Source organism: Patagioenas fasciata, unplaced genomic scaffold (assembly GCF_037038585.1).
Source record: "Patagioenas fasciata isolate bPatFas1 unplaced genomic scaffold, bPatFas1.hap1 Unplaced_16, whole genome shotgun sequence".
NCBI classification, from domain to species: domain Eukaryota; kingdom Metazoa; phylum Chordata; class Aves; order Columbiformes; family Columbidae; genus Patagioenas; species Patagioenas fasciata.
Genome location: NW_027288577.1, coordinates 1,162,856 through 1,184,729, shown reverse-complemented (window position 1 = coordinate 1,184,729; position 21,874 = coordinate 1,162,856).

Below are 21,874 nucleotides of genomic sequence, written 5' to 3'. Positions count from 1 at the left end.
GGTTTAGATTTGGGGTTAGGTTTAGATTTTAGGTTTAGATTTGGGTTTAGGTTTAGATTTTAGGTTTAGATTTGGGGTTAGGTTTAGATTTTAGGTTTAGATTTGGGGTTAGGTTTAGATTTTAGGTTTAGATTTGGGGTTAGGTTTAGATTTTAGGTTTGGATTTGTGGTTAGGTTTAGATTTGGGGTTAGGTTTAGATTTTAGGTTTAGATTTGGGGTTTAGATTTGGGGTTAGGTTTAGATTTGGGTTTAGGTTTAGACTTGGGGTTAGGTTTAGATTTTAGGTTTAGATTTGGGGTTAGGTTTAGATTTTAGGTTTAGATTTGGGGTTAGGTTTAGATTTGGGGTTAGGTTTAGATTTTAGGTTTAGATTTGGGGTTAGGTTTAGATTTGGGGTTAGGTTTAGATTTTAGGTTTAGATTTGGGGTTAGGTTTAGATTTTAGGTTTAGATTTGGGGTTAGGTTTAGATTTGGGGTTAGGTTTAGATTTTAGGTTTAGATTTGGGGTTAGGTTTAGATTTGGGGTTAGGTTTAGATTTTAGGTTTAGATTTGGGGTTAGGTTTAGATTTGGGTTAAGGTTTAGATTTTAGGTTTAGATTTGGGGTTAGGTTTAGATTTTAGGTTTAGATTTGGGGTTAGGTTAGGTTTTAGGTTTAGATTTGGGGTTAGGTTTAGATTTGGGGTTAGGTTTAGATTTTAGGTTTAGATTTGGGGTTAGATTTAGATTTTAGGTTTAGATTTGGGGTTAGGTTTAGATTTTAGGTTTATATTTGGGGTTAGGTTTAGATTTTTTCGTTTAGATTTGGGGTTAGGTTTAGATTTTAGGTTTACATTTGGGGTTAGGTTTAGATTTGGGGTTAGGTTTAGATTTTAGGTTTAGATTTGGGATTAGGCTTAGATTTGGGGTTAGGTTTAGATTTTAGGTTTAGATTTTAGGTTTAGATTTGGGGTTAGGTTTAGATTTTAGGTTTAGATTTGGGGTTAGGTTTAGATTTTCGGTTTAGATTTGGGGTTAAGTTTAGATTTGGGGTTAGGTTTAGATTTTAGGTTTAGATTTGGGGTTAGGTTTAGATTTTAGGTTTAGATTTGGGGTTAGGTTTAGATTTTAGGTTTAGATTTGGGTTTAGGTTTAGATTTTAGGTTCAGATTTGGGGTTAGGTTTAGATTTTAGGTTTAGATTTGGGGTTAGGTTTAGATTTGGGGTTAGGTTTAGATTTTAGGTTTGGATTTGTGGTTAGGTTTAGATTTGGGGTTAGGTTTAGATTTTAGGTTTAGATTTGGGGTTTAGATTTGGGGTTAGGTTTAGATTTTAGGTTTAGATTTGGGGTTAGGTTTAGATTTTAGGTTTAGATTTGGGGTTAGGTTTAGATTTTAGGTTTAGATTTGGGGTTAGGTTTAGATTTTAGGTTTAGATTTGGGGTTAGGTTTAGATTTTAGGTTTAGATTTGGGGTTAGGTTTAGATTTGGGGTTAGGTTTAGATTTTAGGTTTAGATTTGGGGTTAGGTTTAGATTTGGGGTTAGGTTTAGATTTTAGGTTTAGATTTGGGGTTAGGTTTAGATTTGGGGTTAGGTTTAGATTTTAGGTTTAGATTTGGGGTTAGGTTTAGATTTTAGGTTTAGATTTGGGGTTAGGTTTAGATTTGGGGTTAGGTTTAGATTTTAGGTTTAGATTTGGGGTTAGGTTTAGATTTTAGGTTTAGATTTTAGATTTAGATTTGGGGTTAGGTTTAGATTTTAGGTTTAGATTTAAGGTTAGGTTTCGATTTCGGGTTACTTTTAGATTTTAGGTTTAGATTTGGGGTTAGGTTTAGATTTTAGGTTTAGATTTGGGGTTAGGTTTAGATTTCATGTTTAGATTTGGGGTTAGGTTTAGATTTTAGGTTTAGATTTGGGGTTAGGTTTAGATTTTAGGTTTAGATTTGGGGTTAGGTTTAGATTTCAGGTTTAGATTTGGGGTTAGGTTTAGATTTTAGGTTTAGATTTGGGGTTAGGTTTAGATTTTAGGTTTAGATTTGGGGTTAGTTTTAGATTTTAGTTTTAGATTTGGGGTTAGGTTTAGATTTGGGGTTAGGTTTAGATTTTAGGTTTGGATTTGGGGTTAGGTTTAGATTTTAGGTTTATATTTGGGGTTAGGTTTAGATTTGTGGTTAGGTTTAGATTTTAAGTTTAGATTTGGGGTTAGGTTTAGATTTTAGGTTTAGATTTGGGGTTAGGTTTAGATTTTAGGTTTATATTTAATGTTAGGTTTAGATTTCAGGTTTAGATTTGGGGTTAGGTTTAGATTTTAGGTTTAGATTTGGGGTTAGGTTTAGATTTTAGGTTTAGATTTGGGGTTAGGTTTAGATTTGGGGTTAGGTTTAGATTTTAGGTTTAGATTTGGGGTTAGGTTTAGATTTGGGGTTAGGTTTAGATTTTAGGTTTAGATTTGGGGTTAGGTTTAGATTTTAGGTTTAGATTTAGGGTTAGGTTTAGATTTGGGGTTAGGTTTAGATTTTAGGTTTAGATTTGGGTTTAGGTTTAGATTTTAGGTTTAGATTTTAGGTTTAGATTTTAGGTTAGGTTTAGATTTTAGGTTTAGATTTAAGGTTAGGTTTCGATTTCGGGTTACGTTTAGATTTTAGGTTTAGATTTGGGGTTAGGTTTAGATTTTAGGTTTAGATTTGGGGTTAGGTTTAGATTTCAGGTTTAGATTTGGGGTTAGGTTTAGATTTTAGGTTTAGATTTGGGGTTAGGTTTAGATTTGGGTTTAGGTTTAGATTTTAGGTTTAGATTTGGGGTTAGGTTTAGATTTTAGGTTTAGATTTGGGGTTAGGTTTAGATTTTAGGTTTAGATTTTAGGTTTAGATTTGGGGTTAGGTTTAGATTTTAGGTTTAGATTTGGGGTTAGATTTAGATTTTAGGTTTAGATTTGGGGTTAGGTTTAGATTTTAGGTTTATATTTGGGGTTAGGTTTAGATTTTTTGGTTTAGATTTGGGGTTAGGTTTAGATTTTAGGTTTACATTTGGGGTTAGGTTTAGATTTGGGGTTAGGTTTAGATTTTAGGTTTAGATTTGGGATTAGGTTTAGATTTTAGGTTTAGATTTGGGGTTAGTTTTAGATTTTAGTTTTAGATTTGGGGTTAGGTTTAGATTTCGGGTTACGTTTAGATTTTAGGTTTAGATTTGGGGTTAGGTTTAGATTTTAGGTTTAGATTTGGGGTTAGGTTTAGATTTCAGGTTTAGATTTGGGGTTAGGTTTAGATTTTAGGTTTAGATTTGGGGTTAGGTTTAGATTTGGGTTTAGGTTTAGATTTTAGGTTTAGATTTGGGGTTAGGTTTAGATTTTAGGTTTAGATTTGGGGTTAGGTTTAGGTTTTAGGTTTAGATTTGGGGTTAGGTTTAGATTTGGGGTTAGGTTTAGATTTTAGGTTTAGATTTGGGGTTAGATTTAGATTTTAGGTTTAGATTTGGGGTTAGGTTTAGATTTTAGGTTTATATTTGGGGTTAGGTTTAGATTTTTTGGTTTAGATTTGGGGTTAGGTTTAGATTTTAGGTTTACATTTGGGGTTAGGTTTAGATTTGGGGTTAGGTTTAGATTTTAGGTTTAGATTTGGGATTAGGTTTAGATTTGGGGTTAGGTTTAGATTTTAGGTTTAGATTTTAGGTTTAGATTTGGGGTTAGGTTTAGGTTTTAGGTTTAGATTTGGGGTTAGGTTTAGATTTTCGGTTTAGATTTGGGGTTAAGTTTAGATTTGGGGTTAGGTTTAGATTTTAGGTTTAGATTTGGGGTTAGGTTTAGATTTTAGGTTTAGATTTGTGGTTAGGTTTAGATTTTAGGTTTAGATTTGGGGTTAGGTTTAGATTTTAGGTTTAGATTTGGGTTTAGGTTTAGATTTTAGGTTTAGATTTGGGGTTAGGTTTAGATTTTAGGTTTAGATTTGGGGTTAGGTTTAGATTTTAGGTTTAGATTTGGGGTTAGGTTTAGATTTGGGGTTAGGTTTAGATTTTAGGTTTGGATTTGTGGTTAGGTTTAGATTTGGGGTTAGGTTTCGATTTTAGGTTTAGATTTGGGGTTTAGATTTGGGGTTAGGTTTAGATTTTAGGTTTAGATTTGGGGTTAGGCTTAGATTTTAGGTTTAGATTTGGGGTTAGGTTTAGATTTTAGGTTTAGATTTGGGGTTAGGTTTAGATTTTAGGTTTAGATTTGGGGTTAGGTTTAGATTTTAGGTTTAGATTTGGGGTTAGTTTTAGATTTTAGTTTTAGATTTGGGGTTAGGTTTAGATTTGGGGTTAGGTTTAGATTTTAGGTTTAGATTTGGGGTTAGGTTTAGATTTTAGGTTTAGATTTGGGGTTAGGTTTAGATTTGGGGTTAGGTTTAGATTTTAGGTTTAGATTTGGGTTAGGTTTAGATTTGGGGTTAGGTTTAGATTTTAGGTTTAGATTTGGGGTTAGGTTTAGATTTGGGTTAAGGTTTAGATTTTAGGTTTAGATTTGGGGTTAGGTTTAGATTTTAGGTTTAGATTTGGGGTTAGGTTTAGGTTTTAGGTTTAGATTTGGGGTTAGGTTTAGATTTGGGGTTAGGTTTAGATTTTAGGTTTAGATTTGGGGTTAGATTTAGATTTTAGGTTTAGATTAGGGGTTAGGTTTAGATTTTAGGTTTATATTTGGGGTTAGGTTTAGATTTTTTCGTTTAGATTTGGGGTTAGGTTTAGATTTTAGGTTTACATTTGGGGTTAGGTTTAGATTTGGGGTTAGGTTTAGATTTTAGGTTTAGATTTGGGATTAGGCTTAGATTTGGGGTTAGGTTTAGATTTTAGGTTTAGATTTTAGGTTTAGATTTGGGGTTAGGTTTAGATTTTAGGTTTAGATTTGGGGTTAGGTTTAGATTTTAGGTTTAGATTTGGGGTTAGGTTTAGATTTTAGGTTTAGATTTGGGGTTAGGTTTAGATTTTAGGTTTAGATTTGGGGTTAGGTTTAGATTTTAGGTTTAGATTTGGGGTTAGGTTTAGATTTTAGGTTTAGATTTGGGGTTAGGTTTAGATTTTAGGTTTAGATTTGGGGTTAGGTTTAGATTTTAGGTTTAGATTTGGGGTTAGGTTTAGATTTTAGGTTTAGATTTGGGGTTAGGTTTAGATTTTAGGTTTAGATTTGGGGTTAGGTTTAGATTTGGGGTTTAGATTTGGGGTTAGGTTTAGATTTGGGGTTAGGTTTAGATTTTAGGTTTAGATTTGGGGTTAGGTTTAGATTTTAGGTTTAAATTTGGGGTTAGGTTTAGACTTGTGGTTAGGTTTAGATTTTAGGTTTAGATTTGGGGTTAGGTTTAGATTTTAGATTTAGATTTGGGGTTAGGTTTAGATTTTAGGTTTAGATTTAAGGTTAGGTTTAGATTTCAGGTTTAGATTTGGGGTTAGGTTTAGATTTTAGGTTTAGATTTGGGGTTAAGTTTAGATTTGGGGTTAGGTTTAGATTTTAGGTTTAGATTTGGGGTTAGGTTTAGATTTGGGTTTAGGTTTAGATTTTAGGTTTAGATTTGGGGTTAGGTTTAGATTTTAGGTTTAGATTTGGGGTTAGGTTTAGATTTGGGTTTAGGTTTAGATTTTAGGTTTAGATTTGGGGTTAGGTTTAGATTTTAGGTTTAGATTTTTTGGTTAGGTTTAGATTTTAGGTTTAGATTTGGGGTTAGGTTTAGATTTGGGGTTAGGTTTAGATTTTAGGTTTAGATTTGGGGTTAGATTTAGATTTTAGGTTTAGATTTGGGGTTAGGTTTAGATTTTAGGTTTATATTTGGGGTTAGGTTTAGATTTTTTGGTTTAGATTTGGGGTTAGGTTTAGATTTTAGGTTTACATTTGGGGTTAGGTTTAGATTTGGGGTTAGGTTTAGATTTTAGGTTTAGATTTGGGATTAGGTTTAGATTTTAGGTTTAGATTTGGGGTTAGTTTTAGATTTTAGTTTTAGATTTGGGGTTAGGTTTAGATTTCGGGTTACGTTTAGATTTTAGGTTTAGATTTGGGGTTAGGTTTAGATTTCAGGTTTAGATTTGGGGTTAGGTTTAGATTTTAGGTTTAGATTTGGGGTTAGGTTTAGATTTTAGGTTTAGATTTGGGGTTAGGTTTAGGTTTTAGGTTTAGATTTGGGGTTAGGTTTAGATTTGGGGTTAGGTTTAGATTTTAGGTTTAGATTTGGGGTTAGATTTAGATTTTAGGTTTAGATTTGGGGTTAGGTTTAGATTTTTTGGTTTAGATTTGGGGTTAGGTTTAGATTTTAGGTTTACATTTGGGGTTAGGTTTAGATTTGGGGTTAGGTTTAGATTTTAGGTTTAGATTTGGGATTAGGTTTAGATTTGGGGTTAGGTTTAGATTTTAGGTTTAGATTTGGGGTTAGGTTTAGATTTTCGGTTTAGATTTGGGGTTAAGTTTAGATTTGGGGTTAGGTTTAGATTTTAGGTTTAGATTTGGGGTTAGGTTTAGATTTTAGGTTTAGATTTGTGGTTAGGTTTAGATTTTAGGTTTAGATTTGGGGTTAGGTTTAGATTTTAGGTTTAGATTTGGGTTTAGGTTTAGATTTTAGGTTTAGATTTGGGGTTAGGTTTAGATTTTAGGTTTAGATTTGGGGTTAGGTTTAGATTTTAGGTTTAGATTTGGGGTTAGGTTTAGATTTTAGGTTTGGATTTGTGGTTAGGTTTAGATTTGGGGTTAGGTTTAGATTTTAGGTTTAGATTTGGGGTTTAGATTTGGGGTTAGGTTTAGATTTGGGTTTAGGTTTAGACTTGGGGTTAGGTTTAGATTTTAGGTTTAGATTTGGGGTTAGGTTTAGATTTTAGGTTTAGATTTGGGGTTAGGTTTAGATTTGGGGTTAGGTTTAGATTTTAGGTTTAGATTTGGGGTTAGGTTTAGATTTGGGGTTAGGTTTAGATTTTAGGTTTAGATTTGGGGTTAGGTTTAGATTTTAGGTTTAGATTTGGGGTTAGGTTTAGATTTGGGGTTAGGTTTAGATTTTAGGTTTAGATTTGGGGTTAGGTTTAGATTTGGGGTTAGGTTTAGATTTTAGGTTTAGATTTGGGGTTAGGTTTAGATTTGGGTTAAGGTTTAGATTTTAGGTTTAGATTTGGGGTTAGGTTTAGATTTTAGGTTTAGATTTGGGGTTAGGTTTAGGTTTTAGGTTTAGATTTGGGGTTAGGTTTAGATTTGGGGTTAGGTTTAGATTTTAGGTTTAGATTTGGGGTTAGATTTAGATTTTAGGTTTAGATTTGGGGTTAGGTTTAGATTTTAGGTTTATATTTGGGGTTAGGTTTAGATTTTTTCGTTTAGATTTGGGGTTAGGTTTAGATTTTAGGTTTACATTTGGGGTTAGGTTTAGATTTGGGGTTAGGTTTAGATTTTAGGTTTAGATTTGGGATTAGGCTTAGATTTGGGGTTAGGTTTAGATTTTAGGTTTAGATTTTAGGTTTAGATTTGGGGTTAGGTTTAGATTTTAGGTTTAGATTTGGGGTTAGGTTTAGATTTTCGGTTTAGATTTGGGGTTAAGTTTAGATTTGGGGTTAGGTTTAGATTTTAGGTTTAGATTTGGGGTTAGGTTTAGATTTTAGGTTTAGATTTGGGGTTAGGTTTAGATTTTAGGTTTAGATTTGGGTTTAGGTTTAGATTTTAGGTTCAGATTTGGGGTTAGGTTTAGATTTTAGGTTTAGATTTGGGGTTAGGTTTAGATTTGGGGTTAGGTTTAGATTTTAGGTTTGGATTTGTGGTTAGGTTTAGATTTGGGGTTAGGTTTAGATTTTAGGTTTAGATTTGGGGTTTAGATTTGGGGTTAGGTTTAGATTTTAGGTTTAGATTTGGGGTTAGGTTTAGATTTTAGGTTTAGATTTGGGGTTAGGTTTAGATTTTAGGTTTAGATTTGGGGTTAGGTTTAGATTTTAGGTTTAGATTTGGGGTTAGGTTTAGATTTTAGGTTTAGATTTGGGGTTAGGTTTAGATTTGGGGTTAGGTTTAGATTTTAGGTTTAGATTTGGGGTTAGGTTTAGATTTGGGGTTAGGTTTAGATTTTAGGTTTAGATTTGGGGTTAGGTTTAGATTTGGGGTTAGGTTTAGATTTTAGGTTTAGATTTGGGGTTAGGTTTAGATTTTAGGTTTAGATTTGGGGTTAGGTTTAGATTTGGGGTTAGGTTTAGATTTTAGGTTTAGATTTGGGGTTAGGTTTAGATTTTAGGTTTAGATTTTAGATTTAGATTTGGGGTTAGGTTTAGATTTTAGGTTTAGATTTAAGGTTAGGTTTCGATTTCGGGTTACTTTTAGATTTTAGGTTTAGATTTGGGGTTAGGTTTAGATTTTAGGTTTAGATTTGGGGTTAGGTTTAGATTTCATGTTTAGATTTGGGGTTAGGTTTAGATTTTAGGTTTAGATTTGGGGTTAGGTTTAGATTTTAGGTTTAGATTTGGGGTTAGGTTTAGATTTCAGGTTTAGATTTGGGGTTAGGTTTAGATTTTAGGTTTAGATTTGGGGTTAGGTTTAGATTTTAGGTTTAGATTTGGGGTTAGTTTTAGATTTTAGTTTTAGATTTGGGGTTAGGTTTAGATTTGGGGTTAGGTTTAGATTTTAGGTTTGGATTTGGGGTTAGGTTTAGATTTTAGGTTTATATTTGGGGTTAGGTTTAGATTTGTGGTTAGGTTTAGATTTTAAGTTTAGATTTGGGGTTAGGTTTAGATTTTAGGTTTAGATTTGGGGTTAGGTTTAGATTTTAGGTTTATATTTAATGTTAGGTTTAGATTTCAGGTTTAGATTTGGGGTTAGGTTTAGATTTTAGGTTTAGATTTGGGGTTAGGTTTAGATTTTAGGTTTAGATTTGGGGTTAGGTTTAGATTTGGGGTTAGGTTTAGATTTTAGGTTTAGATTTGGGGTTAGGTTTAGATTTGGGGTTAGGTTTAGATTTTAGGTTTAGATTTGGGGTTAGGTTTAGATTTTAGGTTTAGATTTAGGGTTAGGTTTAGATTTGGGGTTAGGTTTAGATTTTAGGTTTAGATTTGGGTTTAGGTTTAGATTTTAGGTTTAGATTTTAGGTTTAGATTTTAGGTTAGGTTTAGATTTTAGGTTTAGATTTAAGGTTAGGTTTCGATTTCGGGTTACGTTTAGATTTTAGGTTTAGATTTGGGGTTAGGTTTAGATTTTAGGTTTAGATTTGGGGTTAGGTTTAGATTTCAGGTTTAGATTTGGGGTTAGGTTTAGATTTTAGGTTTAGATTTGGGGTTAGGTTTAGATTTGGGTTTAGGTTTAGATTTTAGGTTTAGATTTGGGGTTAGGTTTAGATTTTAGGTTTAGATTTGGGGTTAGGTTTAGATTTTAGGTTTAGATTTTAGGTTTAGATTTGGGGTTAGGTTTAGATTTTAGGTTTAGATTTGGGGTTAGATTTAGATTTTAGGTTTAGATTTGGGGTTAGGTTTAGATTTTAGGTTTATATTTGGGGTTAGGTTTAGATTTTTTGGTTTAGATTTGGGGTTAGGTTTAGATTTTAGGTTTACATTTGGGGTTAGGTTTAGATTTGGGGTTAGGTTTAGATTTTAGGTTTAGATTTGGGATTAGGTTTAGATTTTAGGTTTAGATTTGGGGTTAGTTTTAGATTTTAGTTTTAGATTTGGGGTTAGGTTTAGATTTCGGGTTACGTTTAGATTTTAGGTTTAGATTTGGGGTTAGGTTTAGATTTTAGGTTTAGATTTGGGGTTAGGTTTAGATTTCAGGTTTAGATTTGGGGTTAGGTTTAGATTTTAGGTTTAGATTTGGGGTTAGGTTTAGATTTGGGTTTAGGTTTAGATTTTAGGTTTAGATTTGGGGTTAGGTTTAGATTTTAGGTTTAGATTTGGGGTTAGGTTTAGGTTTTAGGTTTAGATTTGGGGTTAGGTTTAGATTTGGGGTTAGGTTTAGATTTTAGGTTTAGATTTGGGGTTAGATTTAGATTTTAGGTTTAGATTTGGGGTTAGGTTTAGATTTTAGGTTTATATTTGGGGTTAGGTTTAGATTTTTTGGTTTAGATTTGGGGTTAGGTTTAGATTTTAGGTTTACATTTGGGGTTAGGTTTAGATTTGGGGTTAGGTTTAGATTTTAGGTTTAGATTTGGGATTAGGTTTAGATTTGGGGTTAGGTTTAGATTTTAGGTTTAGATTTTAGGTTTAGATTTGGGGTTAGGTTTAGGTTTTAGGTTTAGATTTGGGGTTAGGTTTAGATTTTCGGTTTAGATTTGGGGTTAAGTTTAGATTTGGGGTTAGGTTTAGATTTTAGGTTTAGATTTGGGGTTAGGTTTAGATTTTAGGTTTAGATTTGTGGTTAGGTTTAGATTTTAGGTTTAGATTTGGGGTTAGGTTTAGATTTTAGGTTTAGATTTGGGTTTAGGTTTAGATTTTAGGTTTAGATTTGGGGTTAGGTTTAGATTTTAGGTTTAGATTTGGGGTTAGGTTTAGATTTTAGGTTTAGATTTGGGGTTAGGTTTAGATTTGGGGTTAGGTTTAGATTTTAGGTTTGGATTTGTGGTTAGGTTTAGATTTGGGGTTAGGTTTAGATTTTAGGTTTAGATTTGGGGTTTAGATTTGGGGTTAGGTTTAGATTTTAGGTTTAGATTTGGGGTTAGGCTTAGATTTTAGGTTTAGATTTGGGGTTAGGTTTAGATTTTAGGTTTAGATTTGGGGTTAGGTTTAGATTTTAGGTTTAGATTTGGGGTTAGGTTTAGATTTTAGGTTTAGATTTGGGGTTAGTTTTAGATTTTAGTTTTAGATTTGGGGTTAGGTTTAGATTTGGGGTTAGGTTTAGATTTTAGGTTTAGATTTGGGGTTAGGTTTAGATTTTAGGTTTAGATTTGGGGTTAGGTTTAGATTTGGGGTTAGGTTTAGATTTTAGGTTTAGATTTGGGGTTAGGTTTAGATTTGGGGTTAGGTTTAGATTTTAGGTTTAGATTTGGGGTTAGGTTTAGATTTGGGTTAAGGTTTAGATTTTAGGTTTAGATTTGGGGTTAGGTTTAGATTTTAGGTTTAGATTTGGGGTTAGGTTTAGGTTTTAGGTTTAGATTTGGGGTTAGGTTTAGATTTGGGGTTAGGTTTAGATTTTAGGTTTAGATTTGGGGTTAGATTTAGATTTTAGGTTTAGATTAGGGGTTAGGTTTAGATTTTAGGTTTATATTTGGGGTTAGGTTTAGATTTTTTCGTTTAGATTTGGGGTTAGGTTTAGATTTTAGGTTTACATTTGGGGTTAGGTTTAGATTTGGGGTTAGGTTTAGATTTTAGGTTTAGATTTGGGATTAGGCTTAGATTTGGGGTTAGGTTTAGATTTTAGGTTTAGATTTTAGGTTTAGATTTGGGGTTAGGTTTAGATTTTAGGTTTAGATTTGGGGTTAGGTTTAGATTTTCGGTTTAGATTTGGGGTTAAGTTTAGATTTGGGGTTAGGTTTAGATTTGGGGTTAGGTTTAGATTTGGGGTTAGGTTTAGATTTTAGGTTTAGATTTGGGGTTAGGTTTAGATTTGGGGTTAGGTTTAGATTTTAGGTTTAGATTTGGGGTTAGGTTTAGATTTTAGGTTTAGATTTGGGGTTAGGTTTAGATTTGGGGTTAGGTTTAGATTTTAGGTTTAGATTTGGGCTTAGGTTTAGATTTTAGGTTTAGATTTGGGGTTAGGTTTAGATTTGGGGTTAGGTTTAGATTTTAGGTTTAGATTTGGGGTTAGGTTTAGATTTTAGGTTTAGATTTTAGGTTTAGATTTGGGGTTAGGTTTAGATTTTAGGTTTAGATTTGGGGTTAGGTTTAGATTTTCGGTTTAGATTTGGGGTTAAGTTTAGATTTGGGGTTAGGTTTAGATTTTAGGTTTAGATTTGGGGTTAGGTTTAGATTTTAGGTTTAGATTTGGGGTTAGGTTTAGATTTTTTGGTTTAGATTTGGGGTTAGGTTTAGATTTTAGGTTTACATTTGGGGTTAGGTTTAGATTTGGGGTTAGGTTTAGATTTTAGGTTTAGATTTGGGATTAGGTTTAGATTTGGGGTTAGGTTTAGATTTTAGGTTTAGATTTTAGGTTTAGATTTGGGGTTAGGTTTAGGTTTTAGGTTTAGATTTGGGGTTAGGTTTAGATTTTCGGTTTAGATTTGGGGTTAAGTTTAGATTTGGGGTTAGGTTTAGATTTTAGGTTTAGATTTGGGGTTAGGTTTAGATTTTAGGTTTAGATTTGTGGTTAGGTTTAGATTTTAGGTTTAGATTTGGGGTTAGGTTTAGATTTTAGGTTTAGATTTGGGTTTAGGTTTAGATTTTACGTTTAGATTTGGGGTTAGGTTTAGATTTTAGGTTTAGATTTGGGGTTAGGTTTAGATTTTAGGTTTAGATTTGGGGTTAGGTTTAGATTTGGGGTTAGGTTTAGATTTTAGGTTTGGATTTGTGGTTAGGTTTAGATTTGGGGTTAGGTTTAGATTTTAGGTTTAGATTTGGGGTTTAGATTTGGGGTTAGGTTTAGATTTTAGGTTTAGATTTGGGGTTAGGTTTAGATTTTAGGTTTAGATTTGGGGTTAGGTTTAGATTTTAGGTTTATATTTGGGGTTAGGTTTAGATTTTTTGGTTTAGATTTGGGGTTAGGTTTAGATTTTAGGTTTAGATTTGGGGTTAGGTTTAGATTTGGGGTTAGGTTTAGATTTTAGGTTTAGATTTGGGGTTAGGTTTAGATTTGGGGTTAGGTTTAGATTTTAGGTTTAGATTTTAGGTTTAGATTTGGGGTTAGGTTTAGGTTTTAGGTTTAGATTTGGGGTTAGGTTTAGATTTTCGGTTTAGATTTGGGGTTAAGTTTAGATTTGGGGTTAGGTTTAGATTTTAGGTTTAGATTTGGGGTTAGGTTTAGATTTTAGGTTTAGATTTGTGGTTAGGTTTAGATTTTAGGTTTAGATTTGGGGTTAGGTTTAGATTTTAGGTTTAGATTTGGGTTTAGGTTTAGATTTTAGGTTTAGATTTGGGGTTAGGTTTAGATTTTAGGTTTAGATTTGGGGTTAGGTTTAGATTTTAGGTTTAGATTTGGGGTTAGGTTTAGATTTGGGGTTAGGTTTAGATTTTAGGTTTGGATTTGTGGTTAGGTTTAGATTTGGGGTTAGGTTTAGATTTTAGGTTTAGATTTGGGGTTTAGATTTGGGGTTAGGTTTAGATTTTAGGTTTAGATTTGGGGTTAGGCTTAGATTTTAGGTTTAGATTTGGGGTTAGGTTTAGATTTTAGGTTTAGATTTGGGGTTAGGTTTAGATTTTAGGTTTAGATTTGGGGTTAGGTTTAGATTTTAGGTTTAGATTTGGGGTTAGTTTTAGATTTTAGTTTTAGATTTGGGGTTAGGTTTAGATTTGGGGTTAGGTTTAGATTTTAGGTTTAGATTTGGGGTTAGGTTTAGATTTTAGGTTTAGATTTGGGGTTAGGTTTAGATTTGGGGTTAGGTTTAGATTTTAGGTTTAGATTTGGGGTTAGGTTTAGATTTGGGGTTAGGTTTAGATTTTAGGTTTAGATTTGGGGTTAGGTTTAGATTTGGGTTAAGGTTTAGATTTTAGGTTTAGATTTGGGGTTAGGTTTAGATTTTAGGTTTAGATTTGGGGTTAGGTTTAGGTTTTAGGTTTAGATTTGGGGTTAGGTTTAGATTTGGGGTTAGGTTTAGATTTTAGGTTTAGATTTGGGGTTAGATTTAGATTTTAGGTTTAGATTAGGGGTTAGGTTTAGATTTTAGGTTTATATTTGGGGTTAGGTTTAGATTTTTTCGTTTAGATTTGGGGTTAGGTTTAGATTTTAGGTTTACATTTGGGGTTAGGTTTAGATTTGGGGTTAGGTTTAGATTTTAGGTTTAGATTTGGGATTAGGCTTAGATTTGGGGTTAGGTTTAGATTTTAGGTTTAGATTTTAGGTTTAGATTTGGGGTTAGGTTTAGATTTTAGGTTTAGATTTGGGGTTAGGTTTAGATTTTCGGTTTAGATTTGGGGTTAAGTTTAGATTTGGGGTTAGGTTTAGATTTGGGGTTAGGTTTAGATTTGGGGTTAGGTTTAGATTTTAGGTTTAGATTTGGGGTTAGGTTTAGATTTGGGGTTAGGTTTAGATTTTAGGTTTAGATTTGGGGTTAGGTTTAGATTTTAGGTTTAGATTTGGGGTTAGGTTTAGATTTGGGGTTAGGTTTAGATTTTAGGTTTAGATTTGGGGTTAGGTTTAGATTTTAGGTTTAGATTTGGGGTTAGGTTTAGATTTGGGGTTAGGTTTAGATTTTAGGTTTAGATTTGGGGTTAGGTTTAGATTTTAGGTTTAGATTTTAGGTTTAGATTTGGGGTTAGGTTTAGATTTTAGGTTTAGATTTGGGGTTAGGTTTAGATTTTCGGTTTAGATTTGGGGTTAAGTTTAGATTTGGGGTTAGGTTTAGATTTTAGGTTTAGATTTGGGGTTAGGTTTAGATTTTAGGTTTAGATTTGGGGTTAGGTTTAGATTTTAGGTTTATATTTGGGGTTAGGTTTAGATTTTTTGGTTTAGATTTGGGGTTAGGTTTAGATTTTAGGTTTACATTTGGGGTTAGGTTTAGATTTGGGGTTAGGTTTAGATTTTAGGTTTAGATTTGGGATTAGGTTTAGATTTGGGGTTAGGTTTAGATTTTAGGTTTAGATTTTAGGTTTAGATTTGGGGTTAGGTTTAGGTTTTAGGTTTAGATTTGGGGTTAGGTTTAGATTTTCGGTTTAGATTTGGGGTTAAGTTTAGATTTGGGGTTAGGTTTAGATTTTAGGTTTAGATTTGGGGTTAGGTTTAGATTTTAGGTTTAGATTTGTGGTTAGGTTTAGATTTTAGGTTTAGATTTGGGGTTAGGTTTAGATTTTAGGTTTAGATTTGGGTTTAGGTTTAGATTTTAGGTTTAGATTTGGGGTTAGGTTTAGATTTTAGGTTTAGATTTGGGGTTAGGTTTAGATTTTAGGTTTAGATTTGGGGTTAGGTTTAGATTTGGGGTTAGGTTTAGATTTTAGGTTTGGATTTGTGGTTAGGTTTAGATTTGGGGTTAGGTTTAGATTTTAGGTTTAGATTTGGGGTTTAGATTTGGGGTTAGGTTTAGATTTTAGGTTTAGATTTGGGGTTAGGTTTAGATTTTAGGTTTAGATTTGGGGTTAGGTTTAGATTTTAGGTTTAGATTTGGGGTTAGGTTTAGATTTTAGGTTTAGATTTGGGGTTAGGTTTAGATTTTAGGTTTAGATTTGGGGTTAGTTTTAGATTTTAGTTTTAGATTTGGGGTTAGGTTTAGATTTGGGGTTAGGTTTAGATTTTAGGTTTAGATTTGGGGTTAGGTTTAGATTTTAGGTTTAGATTTGGGGTTAGGTTTAGATTTGGGGTTAGGTTTAGATTTTAGGTTTAGATTTGGGGTTAGGTTTAGATTTGGGGTTAGGTTTAGATTTTAGGTTTAGATTTGGGGTTAGGTTTAGATTTGGGTTAAGGTTTAGATTTTAGGTTTAGATTTGGGGTTAGGTTTAGATTTTAGGTTTAGATTTGGGGTTAGGTTTAGGTTTTAGGTTTAGATTTGGGGTTAGGTTTAGATTTGGGGTTAGGTTTAGATTTTAGGTTTAGATTTGGGGTTAGATTTAGATTTTAGGTTTAGATTAGGGGTTAGGTTTAGATTTTAGGTTTATATTTGGGGTTAGGTTTAGATTTTTTCGTTTAGATTTGGGGTTAGGTTTAGATTTGGGGTTAGGTTTAGATTTTAGGTTTAGATTTGGGGTTTAGATTTGGGGTTAGGTTTAGATTTTAGGTTTAGATTTGGGGTTAGGCTTAGATTTTAGGTTTAGATTTGGGGTTAGGTTTAGATTTTAGGTTTAGATTTGGGGTTAGGTTTAGATTTTAGGTTTAGATTTGGGGTTAGTTTTAGATTTTAGTTTTAGATTTGGGGTTAGGTTTAGATTTGGGGTTAGGTTTAGATTTTAGAATTAGATTTGGGGTTAGGTTTAGATTTTAGGTTTAGATTTGGGGTTAGGTTTAGATTTGGGGTTAGGTTTAGATTTTAGGTTTAGATTTGGGGTTAGGTTTAGATTTGGGGTTAGGTTTAGATTTTAGGTTTAGATTTGGGGTTAGGTTTAGATTTGGGTTAAGGTTTAGATTTTAGGTTTAGATTTGGGGTTAGGTTTAGATTTTAGGTTTAGATTTGGGGTTAGGTTTAGGTTTTAGGTTTAGATTTGGGGTTAGGTTTAGATTTGGGGTTAGGTTTAGATTTTAGGTTTAGATTTGGGGTTAGATTTAGATTTTAGGTTTAGATTAGGGGTTAGGTTTAGATTTTAGGTTTATATTTGGGGTTAGGTTTAGATTTTTTCGTTTAGATTTGGGGTTAGGTTTAGATTTTAGGTTTACATTTGGGGTTAGGTTTAGATTTGGGGTTAGGTTTAGATTTTAGGTTTAGATTTGGGATTAGGCTTAGATTTGGGGTTAGGTTTAGATTTTAGGTTTAGATTTTAGGTTTAGATTTGGGGTTAGGTTTAGATTTTAGGTTTAGATTTGGGGTTAGGTTTAGATTTTCGGTTTAGATTTGGGGTTAAGTTTAGATTTGGGGTTAGGTTTAGATTTGGGGTTAGGTTTAGATTTGGGGTTAGGTTTAGATTTTAGGTTTAGATTTGGGGTTAGGTTTAGATTTGGGGTTAGGTTTAGATTTTAGGTTTAGATTTGGGGTTAGGTTTAGATTTTAGGTTTAGATTTGGGGTTAGGTTTAGATTTGGGGTTAGGTTTAGATTTTAGGTTTAGATTTGGGGTTAGGTTTAGATTTTAGGTTTAGATTTGGGGTTAGGTTTAGATTTGGGGTTAGGTTTAGATTTTAGGTTTAGATTTGGGGTTAGGTTTAGATTTTAGGTTTAGATTTTAGGTTTAGATTTGGGGTTAGGTTTAGATTTTAGGTTTAGATTTGGGGTTAGGTTTAGATTTTCGGTTTAGATTTGGGGTTAAGTTTAGATTTGGGGTTAGGTTTAGATTTTAGGTTTAGATTTGGGGTTAGGTTTAGATTTTAGGTTTAGATTTGGGGTTAGGTTTAGATTTTAGGTTTATATTTGGGGTTAGGTTTAGATTTTTTGGTTTAGATTTGGGGTTAGGTTTAGATTTTAGGTTTACATTTGGGGTTAGGTTTAGATTTGGGGTTAGGTTTAGATTTTAGGTTTAGATTTGGGATTAGGTTTAGATTTGGGGTTAGGTTTAGATTTTAGGTTTAGATTTTAGGTTTAGATTTGGGGTTAGGTTTAGGTTTTAGGTTTAGATTTGGGGTTAGGTTTAGATTTTCGGTTTAGATTTGGGGTTAAGTTTAGATTTGGGGTTAGGTTTAGATTTTAGGTTTAGATTTGGGGTTAGGTTTAGATTTTAGGTTTAGATTTGTGGTTAGGTTTAGATTTTAGGTTTAGATTTGGGGTTAGGTTTAGATTTTAGGTTTAGATTTGGGTTTAGGTTTAGATTTTAGGTTTAGATTTGGGGTTAGGTTTAGATTTTAGGTTTAGATTTGGGGTTAGGTTTAGATTTTAGGTTTAGATTTGGGGTTAGGTTTAGATTTGGGGTTAGGTTTAGATTTTAGGTTTGGATTTGTGGTTAGGTTTAGATTTGGGGTTAGGTTTAGATTTTAGGTTTAGATTTGGGGTTTAGATTTGGGGTTAGGTTTAGATTTTAGGTTTAGATTTGGGGTTAGGTTTAGATTTTAGGTTTAGATTTGGGGTTAGGTTTAGATTTTAGGTTTAGATTTGGGGTTAGGTTTAGATTTTAGGTTTAGATTTGGGGTTAGGTTTAGATTTTAGGTTTAGATTTGGGGTTAGGTTTAGATTTTAGGTTTAGATTTGGGGTTAGGTTTAGATTTGGGGTTAGGTTTAGATTTTAGGTTTAGATTTGGGGTTAGGTTTAGATTTTAGGTTTAGATTTGGTGTTAGGTTTAGATTTGGGGTTAGGTTTAGATTTTAGGTTTAGATTTGGGGTTAGGTTTAGATTTGGGGTTAGGTTTAGATTTTAGGTTTAGATTTGGGGTTAGGTTTAGATTTGGGTTAAGGTTTAGATTTTAGGTTTAGATTTGGGGTTAGGTTTAGATTTTAGGTTTAGATTTGGGGTTAGGTTTAGGTTTTAGGTTTAGATTTGGTGTTAGGTTTAGATTTGGGGTTAGGTTTAGATTTTAGGTTTAGATTTGGGGTTAGATTTAGATTTTAGGTTTAGATTAGGGGTTAGGTTTAGATTTTAGGTTTATATTTGGGGTTAGGTTTAGATTTTTTCGTTTAGATTTGGGGTTAGGTTTAGATTTTAGGTTTACATTTGGGGTTAGGTTTAGATTTGGGGTTAGGTTTAGATTTTAGGTTTAGATTTGGGATTAGGCTTAGATTTGGGGTTAGGTTTAGATTTTAGGTTTAGATTTTAGGTTTAGATTTGGGGTTAGGTTTAGATTTTAGGTTTAGATTTGGGGTTAGGTTTAGATTTTCGGTTTAGATTTGGGGTTAAGTTTAGATTTGGGGTTAGGTTTAGATTTGGGGTTAGGTTTAGATTTGGGGTTAGGTTTAGATTTTAGGTTTAGATTTGGGGTTAGGTTTAGATTTGGGGTTAGGTTTAGATTTTAGGTTTAGATTTGGGGTTAGGTTTAGATTTTAGGTTTAGATTTGGGGTTAGGTTTAGATTTGGGGTTAGGTTTAGATTTTAGGTTTAGATTTGGGGTTAGGTTTAGATTTTAGGTTTAGATTTGGGGTTAGGTTTAGATTTGGGGTTAGGTTTAGATTTTAGGTTTAGATTTGGGGTTAGGTTTAGATTTTAGGTTTAGATTTCAGGTTTAGATTTGGGGTTAGGTTTAGATTTTAGGTTTAGATTTGGGGTTAGGTTTAGATTTTCGGTTTAGATTTGGGGTTAAGTTTAGATTTGGGGTTAGGTTTAGATTTTAGGTTTAGATTTGGGGTTAGGTTTAGATTTTAGGTTTAGATTTGGGGTTAGGTTTAGATTTTAGGTTTAGATTTGGGGTTAGGTTTAGATTTTAGGTTTAGATTTGGGGTTAGGTTTAGATTTTAGGTTTAGATTTGGGGTTAGGTTTAGATTTTAGGTTTAGATTTGGGGTTAGGTTTAGATTTTAGGTTTAGATTTGGGGTTAGGTTTAGATTTGGGGTTAGGTTTAGATTTTAGGTTTAGATTTGGGGTTAGGTTTAGATTTTAGGTTTAAATTTGGGGTTAGGTTTAGACTTGTGGTTAGGTTTAGATTTTAGGTTTAGATTTGGGGTTAGGTTTAGATTTTAGATTTAGATTTGGGGTTAGGTTTAGATTTTAGGTTTAGATTTAAGGTTAGGTTTAGATTTCAGGTTTAGATTTGGGGTTAGGTTTAGATTTTAGGTTTAGATTTGGGGTTAAGTTTAGATTTGGGGTTAGGTTTAGATTTTAGGTTTAGATTTGGGGTTAGGTTTAGATTTGGGGTTAGGTTTAGATTTTAGGTTTAGATTTGGGGTTAGGTTTAGATTTTAGGTTTAGATTTGGGGTTAGGTTTAGATTTGGGGTTAGGTTTAGACTTGGGGTTAGGTTTAGATTTTAGGTTTAGATTTGGGGTTAGGTTTAGATTTTAGGTTTAGATTTGGGGTTAGGTTTAGATTTGGGGTTAGGTTTAGATTTTAGGTTTAGATTTGGGGTTAGGTTTAGATTTGGGGTTAGGTTTAGATTTTAGGTTTAGATTTGGGGTTAGGTTTAGATTTGGGGTTAGGTTTAGATTTTAGGTTTAGATTTGGGGTTAGGTTTAGATTTTAGGTTTAGATTTGGGGTTAGGTTTAGATTTTAGGTTTAGATTTAGGGTTAGGTTTAGATTTGGGGTTAGGTTTAGATTTTAGGTTTAGATTTGGGTTTAGGTTTAGATTTTAGGTTTAGATTTTAGGTTTAGATTTGGGGTTAGGTTTAGATTTTAGGTTTAGATTTAAGGTTAGGTTTCGATTTCGGGTTACGTTTAGATTTTAGGTTTAGATTTGGGGTTAGGTTTAGATTTTAGGTTTAGATTTGGGGTTAGGTTTAGATTTCAGGTTTAGATTTGGGGTTAGGTTTAGATTTTAGGTTTAGATTTGGGGTTAGGTTTAGATTTGGGTTTAGGTTTAGATTTTAGGTTTAGATTTGGGGTTAGGTTTAGATTTTAGGTTTAGATTTGGGGTTAGGTTTAGATTTTAGGTTTAGATTTGGGGTTAGGTTTAGATTTGGGGTTAGGTTTAGATTTTAGGTTTAGATTTGGGGTTAGATTTAGATTTTAGGTTTAGATTTGGGGTTAGGTTTAGATTTTAGGTTTATATTTGGGGTTAGGTTTAGATTTTTTGGTTTAGATTTGGGGTTAGGTTTAGATTTTAGGTTTACATTTGGGGTTAGGTTTAGATTTGGGGTTAGGTTTAGATTTTAGGTTTAGATTTGGGATTAGGTTTAGATTTTAGGTTTAGATTTGGGGTTAGTTTTAGATTTTAGTTTTAGATTTGGGGTTAGGTTTAGATTTCGGGTTACGTTTAGATTTTAGGTTTAGATTTGGGGTTAGGTTTAGATTTCAGGTTTAGATTTGGGGTTAGGTTTAGATTTTAGGTTTAGATTTGGGGTTAGGTTTAGATTTGGGTTTAGGTTTAGATTTTAGGTTTAGATTTGGGGTTAGGTTTAGATTTTAGGTTTAGATTTGGGGTTAGGTTTAGGTTTTAGGTTTAGATTTGGGGTTAGGTTTAGATTTGGGGTTAGGTTTAGATTTTAGGTTTAGATTTGGGGTTAGATTTAGATTTTAGGTTTAGATTTGGGGTTAGGTTTAGATTTTAGGTTTATATTTGGGGTTAGGTTTAGATTTTTTGGTTTAGATTTGGGGTTAGGTTTAGATTTTAGGTTTACATTTGGGGTTAGGTTTAGATTTGGGGTTAGGTTTAGATTTTAGGTTTAGATTTGGGATTAGGTTTAGATTTGGGGTTAGGTTTAGATTTTAGGTTTAGATTTTAGGTTTAGATTTGGGGTTAGGTTTAGATTTTAGGTTTAGATTTGGGGTTAGGTTTAGATTTTCGGTTTAGATTTGGGGTTAAGTTTAGATTTGGGGTTAGGTTTAGATTTTAGGTTTAGATTTGGGGTTAGGTTTAGATTTTAGGTTTAGATTTGTGGTTAGGTTTAGATTTTAGGTTTAGATTTGGGGTTAGGTTTAGATTTTAGGTTTAGATTTGGGTTTAGGTTTAGATTTTAGGTTTAGATTTGGGGTTAGGTTTAGATTTTAGGTTTAGATTTGGGGTTAGGTTTAGATTTTAGGTTTAGATTTGGGGTTAGGTTTAGATTTTAGGTTTGGATTTGTGGTTAGGTTTAGATTTGGGGTTAGGTTTAGATTTTAGGTTTAGATTTGGGGTTTAGATTTGGGGTTAGGTTTAGATTTTAGGTTTAGATTTGGGGTTAGGTTTAGATTTTAGGTTTAGATTTGGGGTTAGGTTTAGATTTTAGGTTTAGATTTGGGGTTAGGTTTAGATTTTAGGTTTAGATTTGGGGTTAGGTTTAGATTTTAGGTTTAGATTTGGGGTTAGTTTTAGATTTTAGTTTTAGATTTGGGGTTAGGTTTAGATTTGGGGTTAGGTTTAGATTTTAGGTTTAGATTTGGGGTTAGGTTTAGATTTTAGGTTTAGATTTGGGGTTAGGTTTAGATTTGGGGTTAGGTTTAGATTTTAGGTTTAGATTTGGGGTTAGGTTTAGATTTGGGGTTAGGTTTAGATTTTAGGTTTAGATTTGGGGTTAGGTTTAGATTTGGGTTAAGGTTTAGATTTTAGGTTTAGATTTGGGGTTAGGTTTAGATTTTAGGTTTAGATTTGGGGTTAGGTTTAGGTTTTAGGTTTAGATTTGGGGTTAGGTTTAGATTTGGGGTTAGGTTTAGATTTTAGGTTTAGATTTGGGGTTAGATTTAGATTTTAGGTTTAGATTTGGGGTTAGGTTTAGATTTTAGGT